The sequence below is a fragment of the Pteropus medius genome, unplaced genomic scaffold, assembly GCF_902729225.1.
Source record: "Pteropus medius unplaced genomic scaffold, Ma_sr-lr_union100, whole genome shotgun sequence".
Classification (NCBI taxonomy): Eukaryota; Metazoa; Chordata; class Mammalia; order Chiroptera; family Pteropodidae; genus Pteropus; species Pteropus medius.
The window spans coordinates 1217564-1236480 of record NW_024351729.1 but is presented as its reverse complement, the minus strand read 5'-3'; the positions used below and the strand labels follow the sequence as shown (position 1 = coordinate 1236480).

Sequence of the window (18917 nt, the reverse complement as noted above, 5' to 3'; positions counted from 1 at the left end):
GTTTAGAATTCTATTTGCTTTAAAGTTGAGCATGACTTTTAGCTATTGTTTCTTACTTCGTCACTTTTAATTTTTCAACATACAATCCTTCTTAGTCTATTCATTGGGGGGAAAAAAAAAACCCAACACTTTATTGGACACTTTCTCCCTGAAGCTCCTGACCTGCCCTTTCATGTTTATATGGGCTAGGCAAATTTCATGTCAAAATCTTCATCGTTTTTTTTTCTGTAGGAATATGGGTGTATTAACATATCATCAAACAAGACAACAATCTTAAAATATAGCTTTTGTGTTTGAAGAGGCAAGGTAGGGGATGTGATCCAAAGTATGAGAAGTTATGATTTTATTCATAATAGAGAATGTTGGGATATTATGTTAGTAACTGAGTCCACTTATGTTGTGTAGCTTTGAGAAAATTATTTAATGTTTCTGAGTTTTCTTGACTCAAAAATATTGTGAAGATTGGAAATAATGTCTGTGGAGCATCTTGTAGAGATGAAACATATTAGGCACTAAAAATGAGAGCCAACGGCAGAATTTATAGCTGCAAAAAAGATGAGAGAAATAATTTAGTGTGAGCTTGGTATACATGTGGCATGCATGCTGCCACTCCATGTTTATACTGTTCACAGCAGACTCCACTAATTGGTCAGCATCTTTTCCAGTGAGTCTGGACGCAGCTTACAGTTACTTATAAGCAGCATCGCTAGTTAATCAAAGAAGGAAAATGAGTTAAAACCCATTTTCCATCCCTCATGTAGTTTAATGCTTTCATTTTGCAGAAGAGACAACAGGATTTTCATATGATTTCCTCAATATGACACATTTAGTGAGTAATTAGAACCTGTATTAGAAGTTAGAACTCAATTTATTTCTCTTTCATTGCAACATCTGACTTTCTTGTTCATTTTCTTTCGTAACAACCAGAATTGGGATTCATTGTCAGTTGCCATTTTTTTCTCAAGCAAATAAATTAACCCATGATTTTCTTGAATTCGTTAGTTTATATAAATGAGCCACACTGAGCACTTTACACTGGTGATTACGTTTTTTTTTTCAGCTTTGGTGTTTGATTCAAAACTGCTGTTCTATTGGCTTTTAGAAAAGAAAAAGCCTGGGGGTCAGCAGATGTTGAGGGAGGGATAATCAAGGTAAACAATTAGATAACTAGGAAGAGGTTTCCTAAGCAAGTAACTCTAAACAATTTCCACATACTCTCCTTTGATCATTTGACTTTTTTTGTCTGGTCTGAATACTATGCTGTAAATTTTGGATTGGAATCCACTGAAGCTGGCAACAATTAATCCTTCTTTTTACTGAGGACATGCTTGTACTTGCTAACAACTACAAAATTAATTCAGACTTACTAGCCAAAAGGAAAACAGGATGAGAAGACAATGTGAAGCCTCTTTTTCTCATCACTCATGCCTCCCCCCTCCACTGTTTTTTGTTTGTTTTAGTTACATTTTCAAATATTCTCTCATTTTCCCATGTTCTGTGTTCACTTAGAAAATCCTCTAATAGCACAGATGACAAACAGAAGTTCCAGAAATGCTGACTCATCACAGCAGAAGTCCAGTGGTTTGGCAGAGACAACTTTAAAATGTTAAGAGTGGCCCTTTTAAAACTAAGTTCGTGGCAGCAGATGTCACTGTTGGTCTATCTTAACTTTAGGGCACTTCTTGAGTAGTGTTTACTCATGGGTATGTGAGCCCAGTAATCCTAGTTATTAGGCAGCAGGGTCTTGTGGGACATTTCATGATGGTCTGTGGCACTAATATAAGGGACAATTTTTACTCCTGGAATGTAATGTAATTATATAAAACTTTAAATATTATGATTATTATGATTATGATTTTCATACTAGTGTCATTTTCCTTTTTAAATAGAGCTTTTCCCTACTAGGCTCAAATTTTCTTTTGTTTTTTTCCATCTTTCTGTATGTCATTCTGTAAGCATGGGACAGCTTTCTTTTTTCTGCCCGAATGTGCTTATTTGTTCATGTATAAATCTCCATAATTCTTATATTCTCTAAAATACTTTATTCCACATTGATTTTTGTGCCATTAACTACGATGCAATTAACCTTCACTTTTCTGAGTAAATAAGTTTGTCAATTATTTACCTGTTGTCTCTCAGCTCCATGTCCTTGGTTTTGACTTTACTCTCTGGTGCTAGGGCTGTGACTCTGTCAGTTTTATTCCTAAGATTTTCTTGCCAGATTCTAGAATGCATTAGAGTAGGACTTGAAGGAATTGGAGGTTAGGTAGTGGGAGAGGAGATGAGACTTTCTTCCTGTTTTTTCAATTTGTACCATTCTTCTTGGCCTTGATTCGAAAATAGCATTTCTCCTAAGCATCAGCTGGTGGCCCCAGCTCTGGAAGTGACTTCATTTGGCACTTCCAGAACCAGCCTCATCGTGTTACCTCAGAGGTATCAGCAGGAGCCAGCCTAAGTCTCCACCTCCTCTTCTTTCTTCTTTCTCCTTTCTTTCTTCTTCCTTCTTGTTCTTCTTCTTGTTCTTCTTGTTCTTGTTCTTGTTCTTGTTCTTCTTCTTCTTGTTCTTCTTCTTGTTCTTCTTGTTCTCGTTCTTCTTCTTCTTCTTCTTCTTCTTCTTCTTCTTCTTTATTCTTCTTCTTCTTCTTCTTCTTCTTCTTCTTCTCCTCCTCCTCCTCCTCCTCCTCCTCATCTTCTCCTTCTCCTTCTTTTCTTTCTTCTTCTTCTTCTTCTTCTTCCTCCTCTTCCTCCTCTTCTTCCTCCTCCCTCTTCCTCTTCCTTCTTCCTCTTTCTCTTCCTCTTCTTCCTTTAAATGAATTAGTTTTGGAAGCCTGTATTTAAAAAAATATTTTTTTAATTAAAATTTTTTTTGGTGACATTGGTTAGTGAAATCCAGCAAGTTTCAGGTGTACAATTTAGCAGTAAGGCATATATTGCATTGTGTGTTCCCCACCCATAGTTAGATTTCTTTCTGTCACCACTTATTTGACTCCTTTTACCCCATCTACCTTTCTTCTCCCCCTCCCCCTCTCCCCTCTGGTAACCACTAGTCTATTGTCCATGTCTAAACCTCTTCTTTAAAGCATCAAATCCTGGGCTCATTCTTCTAGCTCCTAGATTTTGGTTATCCCCACATTTTCCCTTTTGTTCTCCTAACCTCAGGCATTGTGGCCGCTTCCTGAGTTACCTCAGTGTTCCCTTTTTGCTTATTCAGCCCTCTATACCTGTGAAACCAGTTTCCTCCATTAAATCCTCTCTGTTGAGAGTGGTTTCTGTTTTCCTGACTTGTCTGTTACATATATATGGTCATATATATTTCAAATTTTATTTAATGTTGAAAATAGGACAAAGCAAGTAGCAAATTAATTGCATTGTGTTTCTGATTTATATTTTTAAAGTATTTCCCTGATTTGGGCCTTTAGCATGTAGTATGTTGTGATGATTTTGACTACTTGATATGGAATGTTTTGTGAAATGCATGTACACCTTGAGATACAATCAAAGCAAAAAACGATGTTAATGCTGCTAGTAATTACTCCTTGCAAAAATACTTAATACTTGCCAGTGGGGTTCTAGTAAGGTTTTACAAATTACTGAAATGACTTGGTGCCTATTTTCTCTCCTTGATCTAGATCATACTCCATTATATAGAAAGCAACCCAAAACCTGGAGAGATGAAGGGACTTACTCAAGGTCATGTAAGTAAGTGATTAGGAACCTGGAGCAGTACTCAGTTTGATTTTCTTTCTTTTGCCTCAAGCTTCCTTTAGCTGCTCATGTGTTCATTGCAAGGATTTGTTAGCATTTGGCAAGAAATGAGCATAGGTAAAGTAATACATGGGTTTCTTTGAACTAATCATGATTATATTAATGTGCCATGGCCAAGAACTTTAATTTGAAAGGGCCATAATTAAAGAACTTGTTGCCTTCCTATGAAAGTAAAGTACTCCTTTATATCATATATTTATTCATTCATTCACATTCAGTCAACACTTATTAATGTAGTGATGTATACCAGTCAACATGTTAATAACATTTTGACTCTTAGATCCCTCAGCCTTCTCTCCTTCTATTCATAGCAGTGCTTGCATATTCTGATTTCTACTGTCTCGGTTCTTTTCTATTAAACCCCCTACATCTAGTTTCTGCTCCCTACCTATTGAAACAACACTTAAATTTACCACTGACCCGCACATATCATCAAATCAAATACACATTTTTCTGCTTTTGTCTTGATTCATTTTCTGTGACACTGTTGGACAATCCATTCTTCCTGAAAATTCTCTCTTCTTAGATGCTTCTGTAATAAGTTATTTTTTTACTCCTCCTACTGCTATTTCTCATATCTCCTATGTAAAATCTCAAATATCAATGATGTTCAGAGCTCTGTTCCTGGCCTGTGCTCTATTCACTGTATTTTCTCTCCCATGTGACCCAATTTTAGTCCACTTTCTGGCCTTCTGCCACCATTTATGTTCTGAAGACTCTTAAGTCCATATCTCTAGCCTGTCTTCCATAAGCTCTAGGTCTTTAGGTAAAGCTGCCTGTCGGGAAACTACTCTATCTACATGTATCTTTGCTCTACTATTACCAAGCTACTAACCACTTCTGGCTCTCATCATGCTCCATACCTCTGCATTCCACAAGTTCCTTCTTCTTTGGAATGCTTCACTTCTTTTTCACTTTTTTCGTGTAGTTAATGCCTAACTCAGTTCTAAACTAATGTCTAATTTAAAAAAAAAAAAACCAAAACCACATCAGATATCTCAGTTTAAATGTCTTAGTTGAAAGGTTTCTTTGAGAAACCTTCCTGACCGATGCCCATTTCCATTGTTCATACTTCTTCTGTTCATACCTTTATATTCCTTCCACCATCCTAACACTTGACTGTCATCCTCGCTTTACTTTCTTTTCTCTCTTACTAGTTTCTTCTGGTAGTCTCCAAAGATGGATGCCATCAATACGTCACCTGCCTGTACATGCTTGCTGCTTTTCATATCAAGAGATGGAATTTACTTCCCGTCCATTTGAATTGCTTTAACCAATAGAATGTGGCAGAAGTGACATGCTGGGATGTCCTAGTCCAGGCCTTAAGGGGCTTGCAGCTTCTTTGTCCTTACCCTTTGAAGCCTAGTTGCCGTGCTTTAAAGATGTTCACACTAAACCTCTGAATGGTTAGAAGCCATGTAGAGAGAAACCCTGGAGGATGAGAGGCTATCATGGACATTTCAGCCCTACTTGAGCTTGCAGTTAATGTAGCTGTGTGAATGTCCTCATCATTGTTGAATGGTAGCTCTCAAATCTAGTTACTCATCAGAATCATCTGGGGAGCTTTTCCACATTATTAACTCTTAGAGACTTTTATTTGATAAATCTGTGTTGGAGCCTGAAATCTATTTTTATAAAGTACTAAGTCAGGATCTAGATGTCTTTCTGATGATGCAAAGTAATATGCTATTCTGCGTTGCTGAGAACGCTTTGGAAGGTCAGTATAACATAGTCTTTTCCTATCTAAATAGAGGAAGTATATATTCCCAGAGAACAAAGAATCATAGACTGTTGAAGACATCCAGGTTATCCAATTGAGGGGTTCACAAACATGTATGTATATCAGAATCATCTGGGAGCTTGAAAATGCCGATGTCAGCACCCAGTGCAGACCAATCACATCAGAATCTCTGGGCATTGGACACCAGCATCCACTGGACACTAATCATGTTAGAATCTTTGAGGATGGGGCATCCAGTGTTGAGGACCATCTTGAACAGAAGTAGGAAATGTTATCTATAATGGGCCAGGTTGTAAATATTTTTGGCTTTGGTTATTATTTGTAATATTTTTGGCCATATGGTCTTTGTCACAGCTACTCAACTGTGCCATTGTAGTACAAAAGTAGCCATAGATAAAACATAAACAAATGAACATGCCTGTGTTTTAATGAAACTTTATTTATGGGAATAGATTTGAAACTAAATTTTCCAAACCTGAACTTAAACAAATAACTCCTCATTTAAAAAAATGTCATCTCTTCCGTAGTTGATATATAAAATTGTAAGATCTTTAAAGTGTACTTTGTGATGATTTGATATACATATACATTGTGAAAAGATTTCCCCTATTTAGTTAATTCACATGCCTGTCACCTCACATTTTTAACTTTGTGTGTGTGTGTGTGTGTGTATGAGAACATTTAAATTTTACTCTCTTAGAAAATTTTAAAAATTATACAATACAGTATCAACTCTAGTTATCATGTTACACATTAGATCCTCAGATCTTATTCATCTTGAAGCTGAAAGTTTATACTCTTTGATCAACCTCTCCATATTTCTTCCACCCCCAGTTCCTGGCAACCAATTTTCCATTCTCTGTTTCTATGAGTTTTACTTTTTATTTTTTTTAAAGATTCCACCTATAAATATACCTTGCAGTATTTGTCTTTCTTTGTCTGGCTTATTTTACTTAGCATAATGCCCTCAAGGTCCATCCAGGTTGTTGCAAATGGCAGGATTTTCTCTCTCTCTCTCTCTCTCTCTCTTTCTCTCTCGTGTGTGAGTGTGTCTGTCTGTCTGTCTATCTATCTATCTATCTATCTATCTATCTATCTATCTATCTATCTCATGTCTTCTTTAACCATCCCTTGATAGACATGTTGCTTCCATGTCTTGGCTATTACGAATAATGCTGCAATGAACACAGGGGTGCTGATACCTCTTTGATAGTCTGTGTTCATTTTCTTTGGAAATCTCTACTTTTAGGCTTACTGTTCCAATTTTTAAATATTGTCAACAACTGAAAAAAATCTAAAATGCTGTGTAAATCAAACTAAATGTGTCTGGGCTGGACCCAATTTGCTGCATCTGTGCAGAGTCTGATCCACAACAGAGTCAAAGGAGTGATGGGTGTGGAACCTGGGAGAGGACCTGCCTTTCAGAGAAAGCATGTGGGAGGGAAATGCCAAGAGTAAAGAAGAGTTGGAGGATTGGGCTAGGGAGTAGAGCAGGAATCAGTTACTTAAGTAGTCAAGAGAGATCAAGCTTCTTCAATTAACATGCCTATTAAATTAAGGAATATCTTTTATTGGGATAATGCTAAAATATTCTCTAATATTATACCTTTCCTCATGTCCATATCATTATACTTGTTGTCAGGAAACAAACAAGACCATATATAAATGATGGGGGAGCTGGCTAGGAGTAGAGAATAGGCTTTGGGGTGAAGAATACTAATCATTAGTAAATAGAATGGAATAGAGTTAGATGAGTATGGGGGGAAAATATGCCTCAGGAGTGGTATTTGATACATAAAACAGAAAGAGAGAACTGGGGTTAGACAAAAGTGGTCATTAGCCAGGAATCAAGTCCTGGTGGGTTGGGAGTTGACTTGGCAGTATTGGTCAAAGTAGAAGCCAAGGTGAGACACTGAACTGGGTGGCCAAGATCAGAGCCAGAACTATTGATTACAGAGCCAAGGATCTGGAGGTAGTTTGGAAGGCTATGCAAGGGGGCAATGCCAAGAATATGTACTCCCTGGTTTGGGAGTTTTCAAATGGGAAAATTGCTGAGATCATAATACGTATTAGCTGACACAGTAATTCTTAGGTTATTCTTTAAGTCAGTGTTGAATTAAGAGTTAAACACATTTAAGATTTGGAATTTTGTTTAAAAAAAAGAAAACATGCAAACATATCAATTTTCCAACAAATGTTTTTTAAACAGAGCTTTCCGCCAAGTTGCCTAAGAACAGCAGTTCACTAGAACTGCACGTCTTCAAATACTGTCTACTGCAGAATGGAAACAGGAACCTCTGGGAATATCTGTGAGTCATAGAATGTTGTAAAGAACTTTCCAAAGACATTTTCTTGCTAGGATGGAGAGTTCTAATCTCATATTGGCAGGCTCAATTGGCAACAAGGTATACTGTTTACTTTGATTCCTTCTCAGCTGTCTTGCATGAGCTTGGCTCATCAAGTTTTTGATATATTGGGGCAGAAGAGTTGCATAATATGACAAAATTGTAACCCTTTCTGTTATTCTGCTCTTGTAAGATAGATAAAAATCATGATCCTAATCTATGCTTCCTCCGTATATTTAATTCAGTTGTCTTTGAAGGAACTAGTTTGTATTACTCCCACAATTTTGAAAGCTTATAGTACTGGTAATTGAAGACATATGTTTTCAAATTATTAAAAAAGGATGTCAAAAAACACTCATAATGCTTCTAAAAAGGGGTATTTCCAAATATGTGTATGCATATGTGCTCTGGGGTCTTTTAATTTAGTTTACATTTTAGTGCTTGCATTTGGCAAAATATGGACACAAATGAATATCTTACAAACATGGTAATGGATGGACCAAAAAGTAGGCCAGAAAAAATGAGTACTTAATCCTTTGCTCATAAATTCATCCTGAAACTAAATTCTTTGATATTTGATGAAGTCCGGATACTTTTTAAATTGATTTAGTGTTCACAGGTTTTTTTGTTTAATTTTTAAAATTGAGGTATACTTAACATACCTTAAGTGTGTAGTTTAAAAGATTTTGACTATTGTACATACCTGTGTAATCACCAACCAAATCAATATATAGAACATTGCATCACCTGGAAAGCTCCTCTGTACCCCTTTCTAGTCATTCTCCTGCCTTTTCAACACCAGGAATAACATAGATTAGTCTTGCATATTCTTGGACTTCATATAAATCGAATCATACAGTATGTACTTTTTTGGGTTTGGCTTCTTTGACCCAACATGATTTTAAGATTCATCCGTATTGTTGTGTGTATCAGTTCATTCCTTTTAAACGCTGAGTAGTATTCCATCCTATGCATACACCACTACTTGTCTGTTTATTCTCAGAGCTGGACATTTGCCTTGTTTTTAGTTTGGGCTATTATAAATAAGGGTGCTAAAACATTTTTGTGAAAGTCATTGTATGGATGTATATTTTTATATTTCTTGTGTAAACACCTAGGAGAGGGACTGCTGTGTCACAGGACTGTATAAGAAATTGTCAAACAGTTTTCCACAGGGTTGTATGATTTTACAATCTTAACCAGCAATGCATGGAGTTCCATTTATTCCACATCTTTGCCACTCGAGTGAGATTGAAACATTATCACACTGTGGTTTTATTTTCATGTCTCTGATTGCTAATGATTTTGAGGAACATTTTGTATGTTGATTGGCCATTTCTATATCTTCCCTTTTGAAGTGTTCCTTCAGTTCTTTTACCCATTAAAACATTTTTTTGTCTTTATATTTTTTAAAGAAGTCCTCTTTATATTCTATAACACAGTTTATTGAGCAGACTATAATTTCTTTATTGAATTAACTTAATATTTTTTTAAAAAAACAAATGACCATATATGATGTATAGTCTATTCTGTTCCTTCGATAGGTATGTCTGTCTTTATGTCAATACCACATAATTCTTGTATCCTTGAAGTAAGGTAATATAAGTCCCCAAACTTTTTTCTTCTCTTTTAATATTGCTTCAATTCTTCTAGGTCCTTTTTCTTTCTAGGTCTATTTCTGGTATATGATAGTTTTTGATGGTATTGTAAATGGTATTGTTTTTTAAAGTATACTTTCTAATTGTCTGTTAGTAGCATTTAAATATAATATTCATATATCATTTTTGTGTTCTGGGTCCTTGCTAATATACCTATTAGTTCTGGTAGATTTTTTGGAGGTTCCCTAGAATTTTCTTCACATACCGTAATGTTATCTGCAAATACTGGTAATTTATTTCCAATATTTGGCTCTCTATTTTGTTTTCTTGCTTTTTTACACTGGTTGGGATGTCTAGTATTGTGCCGCAAAGGAGTGGTGAGACTAGACATCTTTATCTTATCCCCAGTTTTAGGATAACAGCTTTTAGTGTTTTATTATTTGTAGGTTGTTAGTTCTTTCCATAAATGACTTCTGTCAGATTTGGAAAATTCCTATCTACTCCAAATTTGCTGAGAATTTTTTATCACAAATGTGTTTCGAATATTGTTAATTTTAAAAAAGTCTATTGAAGTAAATGTATTATTTCTTCATTTTCTTGGTGAATTACATTGATTGATATTTGAATATTAAACCATTTTCACTTTCTTTAGATAAGTCCAACTTGGTCATATGAATTATTTATTTTAAATATTGGTGGATTTGATTTGCTAAAATTTTGTTGAGGTTTCAGTGCCATTTATGAGGACAATTGGTGTGGAATTTTCTTGTAACGACTTTGGTAGATTTGTTATAAAGGGATATGCTGCCTTAATAAAATAATTCAGAGTGTTTTTGTCCTTTTCTGTTTTCTAAAACATTTTGTATAAGATTAGTATTATTTTTTCCTTGAATGTTTGATAGAATCCACCAGAGAAACCATCAGGGCCTTAAGGTTTTATGTGTGTGAAAGTTTTTCATTACAAATTCCAGTTCTTTATTAGAAGTATGGTATATTAAGTCTAGGATTGCTATAACAAAGTACCACAGACTGGGTGGGTTAAACAACAGAAATTTGTATTTTCACAATTATGGAGGCTAGAAATCCAAAATCAAGGTGTCAGCAGGCTTCTTTTGAGGCTTCTCTCCTTGGCTTGTCTTATGCCTGTCTTCATATGGTCTTTTCTCTCAATAAATCTGTGTTTAAGTTTCCTTTTCTTATAAGGACACTAGTCATGTTGGATTAGGGCCTAATCTAATAACTTCATTTTAACTTAATTACCTCTTTAATGACTCCAGCTCCAAATATAGTCACATCTTGAGGTACTGGAGGTTAGGATTTCGACATAGAATTTTGGGGTTCACAATTCAGCTCATAGCATATGGCTACTCAGATTTTTACTTTTTTTTTTCTTGTGTCTGTTTTAAAGTGTGTTTTTCAAGGAATTTGACCATATTATTTCAAATATCAAATTTATTGGCATAAAGTTGTTCATAATAATTTCTTTTTATTCTTAATATCTACTGGCTCTGAAGCCATGTTCATCTTTTATTTATAATGTTAGTAATTTGCACTTTCTTTTTTTCGCCCTTTGATTACTCCTTTAGATACTTAGCAATTTTATTAATCTTTTTCTAAAGGCCTGTCTTTTGGCTTTGTTGATTTTCTCTATTGTGTTTTCTGCTTCGTTGGTTTTTGCTTCTATTTTTAAAATTTCATGTTTTTCTACATTCTTTGGTTTTAATTGCTCTTCTTTTTTCAACTTTTGTAAGAGTTAGATTAGATGATTGAATTTAAAGTCCTTTCCTCACTAATATACTCCATTCAGTACTATGAATTTCCCTATAAGTGATGCTTTAGGTGAAACACTGATATGTATTAACATCATTTTATTAAAAATAAAATCAATTTTTACTTTTGATTTCTTCTTTGATCCATGAGCTATTGAGAAGTGTTTCTTAGTTTCCAAGTACTAGGCTATATTTAAGAAAATTTATTGATTTTTAATTTATTTATATTGTCTTAAAAAACATGATTTTAAAGTTTTAATCTTTTGAAACGTATGGAGAATTGTTTTATTTTCCAGTACATAGCCTGTCATGGTGATGCTCCACATACCTTTGAAAGGAATGTGTGTCCTGCAGTTGTTGGTTATAGTGTTCTGTTAGTGCCAATTAGGTCAGGTTGGCTGATAGTACTCAAATTGTTTATATCTCTAATGATCTGTTTTTGATTGCTTGTGCTATCAATTACTGACAAAAGAGTGCTAAAATCTTCAATTATGTTTGTGATTTTGTCTATTTACCTATTTAGTTATGTCAATCTTTGCTTCACATGGCTCTGTTATTGCTACATCTTCTTGATGAATGATGCTTTATCATTATAAGATGTTTCTTTTTTATCTCTAGTCATGAAGTCTACTTTGGTACATATTAACACATATATATTTATACGTATTACTATGATTTCCATTTCTGCTTTTTTTGGGTTATTCAAGTTTTTTTTTCCCGCCTACAGCACCCGGTCTTCCTACGTGGTCTCTCATCCAAGTACTAACCAGGCCCAACCCTGCTTAGCTTCTAAGATCAGATGAGGTCGGGTGTGTTCAGGGTGGCATGTAGACTTTTTTACGATTAATTTTTTTCTCTGCTATCGATATCTTTGTTACACGTCTTTAAATTATGTTTTAGTGTTTATTCTACTAATTGCAGTATGCCTGCTTAATTTATTATGGTCTCCCTCAAAATAGTTATCTATTTTATGGGAAATGTAAAAACTTTACAGTGTGAATTCTGCGATATCCATGTTTTGTATTAGTCATTTATTTTACTTCTCTATATGTTATATTCCTTACCCAATATCATTTTACTTATACTTTAAAAAGCCAGCAATTTAAAAATAAGTTTTAGAATATTTACATATAAAAATAGCAAAAATGTTTATCTACATACTTACTTTTTCTGATGATCTTCATTCCTTTTCATAGATTTGGGCTTCCATCTGGTATCATTTTCTTTTATCCAGATAAACCTCCTGAGGCCTTTCCTATATGAAAGTTTGCTGTTTGTGAATTCTTTCAGCCTTTGTGCCTATCTGAAAATTTAATTATTGTTCACAGATATTATTCGCTTGACATAGAATTTTGGATTGAGAATATTTTTCCCTTCATAACATTAAAAATGTCATTGTATTATCTTTTGGCCTCCATTGCTTCTGATGAGAAGTAAGCTGTAATTTTTATTTTGTCATTGTTTTTGTTTCATTAAATGATTTTTTTCTATATTTTTGGTTTCCAGTAGTTTAACTACGATATGCCTAGATGTAGCCCTTTTGTATTTATTCTGCATTGTTTTTGATGTTCTTAGATTTATGGCTTGATGTCTGTATTGATCAGGGTTCTTCAGAGAAATAGAGCCAATAAGATCTATATATCTCTGTCTTTGTCTCTACCTCCATCATCTCATCTCATCTCAGTCTCTCTCTCTCTCTCTCTCTCATCTCTACAAAATCTATACCTATATATATATCCAGAGAGATAGATTTAATATATGGAATTGGTTCATATGATTATGGAATCTGAGAAGTCCCACGATCTTCTGTCTGCAAGTTAAATACCTATGAAAGCTAGTGATGTAATTCCACTCATAGTCCAAAAGCCTCAGCACCTGGGGAGGTGATGGTGTAAATACTGGCCTCTACAAAAGGCTTGGAGGCAGTGATGGCAGTTCTGTGGGAATGCGAAATATCTGGCTCAGTTCCCACACAGAGGTAGGAGTATTAACTGATATCTCCAAAAGGGCAGACTGTCTTCTGACACTAGGTTTCAAGATGCCTTTGACGCCTCCACTTGCATGCTGGATTGCCTGGCCTGAGGGTGGCACTGCCTACAGGAACCTCAATGTGGAATTTTGTAATACGAGTTAGCTCTCTGGGAATTGAACCTGTGCATACCTGCTGCCAATATAACATGTCTGTTTTTATCAACTTTTTGACATGTAACTTTTAAATGCAGTTTCAAAAATATTATGTATAAAAGATATTTAGTTAAGTAGTTAATTTATCAAAGTATTATTACTTAGATATCAGTTAACAAATATGAATTTCTTGGCATAGGAACTGAAATATGGTAAGCGCTCAAAAAGTGTTCATTGTTATTGGAATCTACTAAGAACTACAGAATGCCAGTTTAGGTGGATAAGGCATTGGAGAGCTTAGTTAAAAGCATTGTTATATAATAGGGACAGAACAAATTTGGTTCTTTATGTGGACTTTGTAGGAATTTCTCTGTCTGCATGTGCAAACTGAATATCTTAGAGGATAAACATGCTGTTAAATTCTGAAATTTTTAAGTCACATCAGAAGTGTTACAAATGAATTATAAAATGTACAATGGTTTGGAAAATAACAATCTATTTCTTGTTGTGAAAATTTGATGCCCTAAATTGATTCAGCATGAACTCTCATGAATAAGCACTTGAACATTCCAGTTATGTCAGATCAAGATGTTGATATTAAATATAAATGTCTAAGTCTGTAACTCAGGATTATTTTAAATTTCTACCTAAAAAAGTCAATCGTGTTTAGTTATATGGTTATTTGTATCCTGAGTAATTTTTACACATGAATGGCTGTTAGTAAATTTTATCGAATTATGTGATAATCTATTTCAAGTATCTTTCAAGTATTCAATTTAATTCTTCATTAAGGTGGGTTATTTTATTGAAAGTAATGTGCCGAAAGGAAGCACTGAAGGGAGAGTGTTTATTTGGCTTTTATGTGGGTGATAAGGAAATGTGCATTTTAATATACATATTCACTAGATTTCTTTAAAAATTTCATTATTGTTAGAGCCAAATAAAATTCACATATTAAAAAAGCTCTTATAATTATCCTTAAATAGGAAGAGTTAGAATCTGATAGCTTATGAAGGCTGGGTAGTGTTTAAACAAATGTTTTGTTCTTTTAGAGGGGTGGACTTATGTTTTACTCTTGATATTGGGCAATCTGAATTCTGAATTCTTGTATTTTTATTAAACATTAATTAAGCACTAATTTAAGGCATTAAGTTGATGTTTATATTATTTGCTTTTAGATAATGTAGAATTTCCATTTATTTATGTAGATGTGCAGTTCTTTAGGAATTACATGCAGATAACCCTTTAACAATGCTAGAATTCTGATTTTTTATCATGTAACTTTCGTAGATGGTCTATTAAGGCACTTTGCATGTTATTAAAGCAATCTCTTGTTATTATTTAAAAGACACTCATTTGTCATTTAGTGACCTCAGAGCTCTGAAATACAATTCCTTAAGTTTCTTTATCACAAGGTCACCTCTTCACATAGATATTTTATCAAGAAAAATAGCATCACTAGCTCATTCTCAGTAAGTTCTAGAGCTACAAATAATGAAACAGCACATTTATTTAATTAATAACCAAAGTAAGGTCTCTGAGAATAATGCCAAATCAGTCATTTAAAGTAAGCCCTGAGCTTGCACAATGTGCAGTAGGAAGTTAAACACGCCCTTTTGATGAAGGTCTGGGGGCACGAGCCTTCCGTTACTCTAGCGTCTGGAGGTTCCTTTTTGTCGTCTAGTTTGCTTTTACTCTGGATATCAACCTTCTGATGACCAGTATGGAGACTTTTTCTTTTCTTTAAAATAATTTTTATTTTTTAATTACATTTGGCATACAATATTGTATTAGTTTCAGGTGTGCAACATAGTGATTAGATATTTATATTAGACCTTGATAAATCTAGTACCCATGTGACACCATACATAGTTATTACAATATTATTGACAATATTCCTTATACTATACATCTCCATGACTATTTTGTAGCTACTAATTCATACTTCTTAATCCTTTTCCCTTTTTCCCCACCTGCAACCCCCCTCCCACCTGGAAACCATCAGAATATTCTTTGTATCTATGAGTCTGTTTCTGTTTTGTTTATTTTTTTTATTTTTTATTTTTTTAGATTCCACATGTAAGAGAAATCATACAGCATATGTCTTTTTCTATCTGACTCTACTCAGCACAATATCCTCTAGGTCCATCCATGATTTTGCAGGTGGCAAGATTTCATTTTTTTTTTTATGGCTTAGTAATATTCCATTGTATATATGTATCACCTTTTCTTTAATCATTCAGTCATCGATGGACAGCCAAGTTGTGGTATGGAGACTTTTCTTACCTGGCCCCTTTACTACCACTTTTCAGAAAGTACACACTCTTTCCTTTAAGTTTCAAATCTATCTTAGATAATTTGTTTCTTACATTTCTCTTTAACCATACTTCTCTCTCTCTTTTTCTGATTCTTTCCTAGTTACCTAAGAAGGGTTTTCTTCTTTTCTTCAACTCATCCTTTTGTATGTTCAGCCCCCTTCTCTTTTTATCTTTTTTGCTTCTGACTTCTTCCTTCTCCCTACTCTCCTTTCTTGTTCTATTGTCATACTTTTCTTTCTTTTTGCTATTTTTGAACTAAATATGTTATGTAAACATGGCACAAAAATGTAAGAGTAGTGTTAGTGGTATGCTAGCTTGGAGGAAAGAGAAAGCATAAGTTTTGCAGTGGAAATTACCATAATTTAAACCTCCTAGAGTCAGATATATAAGGACTGGAAGAAAATCTGAAAGAAAGTGAATATAATTAAGCTTATCTGGCTGGTAAGATCATGACCTAACTTATTCTTCATTTTGGTTTTTATGAATGTTATTTTGGGGGGAGAGAGGTGGTACAAATCACAGCATCTTGTCCAAAGACCTTAAAAGTCTTTTTCAGACTCCCCTTAAAATTTACTTTCTAAATCTGTCACTGAAGTTGCTTTTTTTACCACCCCCAGTCAGCCTGTAAATTAACCTTTTAAAATAAATTAATCAATTTGCTTGTTTTTGTCTTTTGCATAGCCATCATTATTACAATAAGCTAGTTTTCAATATAATGGATTAAATATGGTTTACTGATCTTATACACAATTCTCTACATGATTTATAACATTTATTTGGTAAATACATTTTGACCTACAAACAAAATTTTAGAGGAATACCTATTTCTGGTCAAGAACTCTCTGAATTGTGTTCTCTGGGAACTTTAAAGTGTTAGAGTGAACGTATAGGTACATTTTTTTCTCTTTTAATGTTTCAGTGGAAGAAATTTGAAACTTTCGAATACATGCAAACAATTAAGAATAAATAACTTAGAAAAATTTATTGCAGATTACAAGACACATGTAACGAATGATTAAATGCTAAGTAGGTGAAAAATGTGAAAGATGTGTGTGTGTGTGTCATAGAGCTATAGAAATTGTTAGGGCTGTGCTTTCAAACATTTCTGTTGAAGGACCACTGAAGACAGAGGAGAGGGAACATAGATGGTTGGGAGAAAGGGAAGAGTGACTTGGCACAGACATGTCATGCTTTATTTTAAAAATTTATTCAAATTTTCATTTCATTTTATGTCATATCTATGTTTGTTTAATACAGAAACAATAACAAGTAAAGTTATTTTATTCTCAAATATGATTAAAATAGATGTACCTCAAGGAGCTATGTGATGTCTAGCTTTGCTGTTGAGGATCTCTTGGCATAATACATCATATCTTGGGGGTTTACCTACCTTTGAGAAGCACAGATGGATAATGATAAGTAAACAAATCATATTCAGGTGCAGCTTGTGCATTTGGAGGCAGCTGTTTTAATTCTGGCAGAGGTTTATTTGCAGGTGGCTAAAGCAGCTGTGTCAAAATTCCAGATTACAGAAGAGGCATACCAACAGGTACCCCTGATCTTCACTCTTTTTAGCTTCTCGTCTATTTTATCTGCTAGTGCTGTGGTTGAGACAGAGTGATATTTGTTTCACAAATTAATTAAAAGTAAAAGTTGATGATAAAAATTTAATGGTTTGATTTTTACCTGCTTCAAAGATAATACTATGTCAAATAGCTCTGTCAAAACATCATTTATCTGTCAGGTACTATTATTTAGAGGAGTTCATGGAGAATGAGAACTTTTAGAAAAAACATGCTGTAGTGTAGATTAAATTGAAAGGGCTTCTTGTTGAGGTGATTTGATAAGCTAATGGCAATTAATTACCCGCCCCCCCTTTAAAAAAATGAATTAAATAACTAGAAGAAGATGTGTACAGAGATTCAACTAAATCAAGGCTGGCATGGAAACCAAAGACCAGGGTAAAGTGAGAGAAGTGGAAAATTTAGTAAAATGGATGGTGGAGATAGGTAGAACTCTCTAAACTCCTTGATTGGGGCATAAATAATGTTATAGTAGGGTGACCCTGCTGGTGAGGAAAACTTAATTGGTATTTTAATCCCCTTGTATTAGTTTGCCAAAGTTGTTGTAAGAAAGTGACACAGACTGGGCTTAAACAACAGAAATTTCTTTGCTGCATCAATCTGAAATATTGCTTATATTTCTGCTTTTTATTTAGGATTCTGATGCTAAAAATTGCCATATTAGCTTTTGTTGCTCATATTTTCCTGATCTCTGTTTTTTCTTTCTCTTAGTTTAAAACTTCATGTATATTTTTGTTTATTTTTAAGGGAGTCTCTTGAAAATATTCATTTCTCAGTCTCCATTTTACTTGACGTTGCAAAATTATTTGACAAAGTTTATAACTCTCTTCTCAGTGAAACACTTTTGTTATTTACCAGAAGCTTGGACTCATTTCTATGAAATTTAGGAAAAGCTAAGAATGACTGGTATCACCACTACCGATAAATATTGTACTGTTAATCTTAGCTATGTAAGAAGGTAGAGAAATAAGAGTTATGAATAATGGGAAAAAAGGAAGCAAAAGCTTTATTTTCAGGTAATATTTTTGTTTACCTATAATGTTTAAGAGAATTTATTGTAAAGTGATTAGAAATTATAAAAAAGTTCAGCAAAGTGACTATATACACTGGCAAAACTCAAATAAAAGTTTATTAAGAAACAATCTCATAGTTACAAAGGCATACATAAAAGCTTTAAAATATAGCAGAATATATTTACAGCTTTGAGATAGAGAAGACCTTATGGGATATAAATGTAAAATCATGATATTGCCAGGTCTTTTATTGCACAGAACAGACTCTACTATTAGCTGGTTTAAGCAGGAGAGGATTTATTATGTGATAGTCAGTTTATAGTCAATTTAGATGGTTGAGTGGAACTGATTCCAGGCTGAGCATTCAGGAACATTTGTGATAGGTGGCAGAGTTTGTGGTAGCTGGGAAATCCACTGAGAAGGCAAGCCACTTCAAACCAAGTCTTATGATATTATAGTTTACAGAGAACTTTTATATAAAAGAAAGAAACGTAAGATGAGTATAATTCTAGATGTTATTTTTTGAAGTGTACTTTGGGTCAAGGTTTGTAATGGAAGCATGACCTGTAAGAAAATAGCTAGAGGGTAAGAGAGGAAGGGAGAGAGTGAGAGTGAAAGAGAAAGGAAGAGAGAAGGGTATAGAGAGGGAGGGGACGGAGAG

General features: G+C 34.2%; 1 long non-coding RNA gene and 1 pseudogene across 2 annotated transcripts in view; one reads left to right on the top strand and one right to left on the bottom strand.

Moving 5' to 3' along the window:
* LOC120587454 (uncharacterized) overlaps window positions 1-18917 on the top strand; it is a 158278-nt gene that overhangs the window by 47620 nt on the left and 91741 nt on the right. The window contains exons 2-3 of one of the 2 annotated variants that reach the window (XR_005648968.1): window positions 3630-3695; window positions 7716-7815. This is a non-coding gene — a long non-coding RNA (uncharacterized LOC120587454). Of the gene's footprint in view, window positions 1-3629; window positions 3696-7715; window positions 9255-18917 lie in introns of those variants that run through there. The other variant, XR_005648967.1, reaches the window with a different exon arrangement.
* On the bottom strand, window positions 11937-12051 carry LOC120587844 (uncharacterized; annotated as a pseudogene).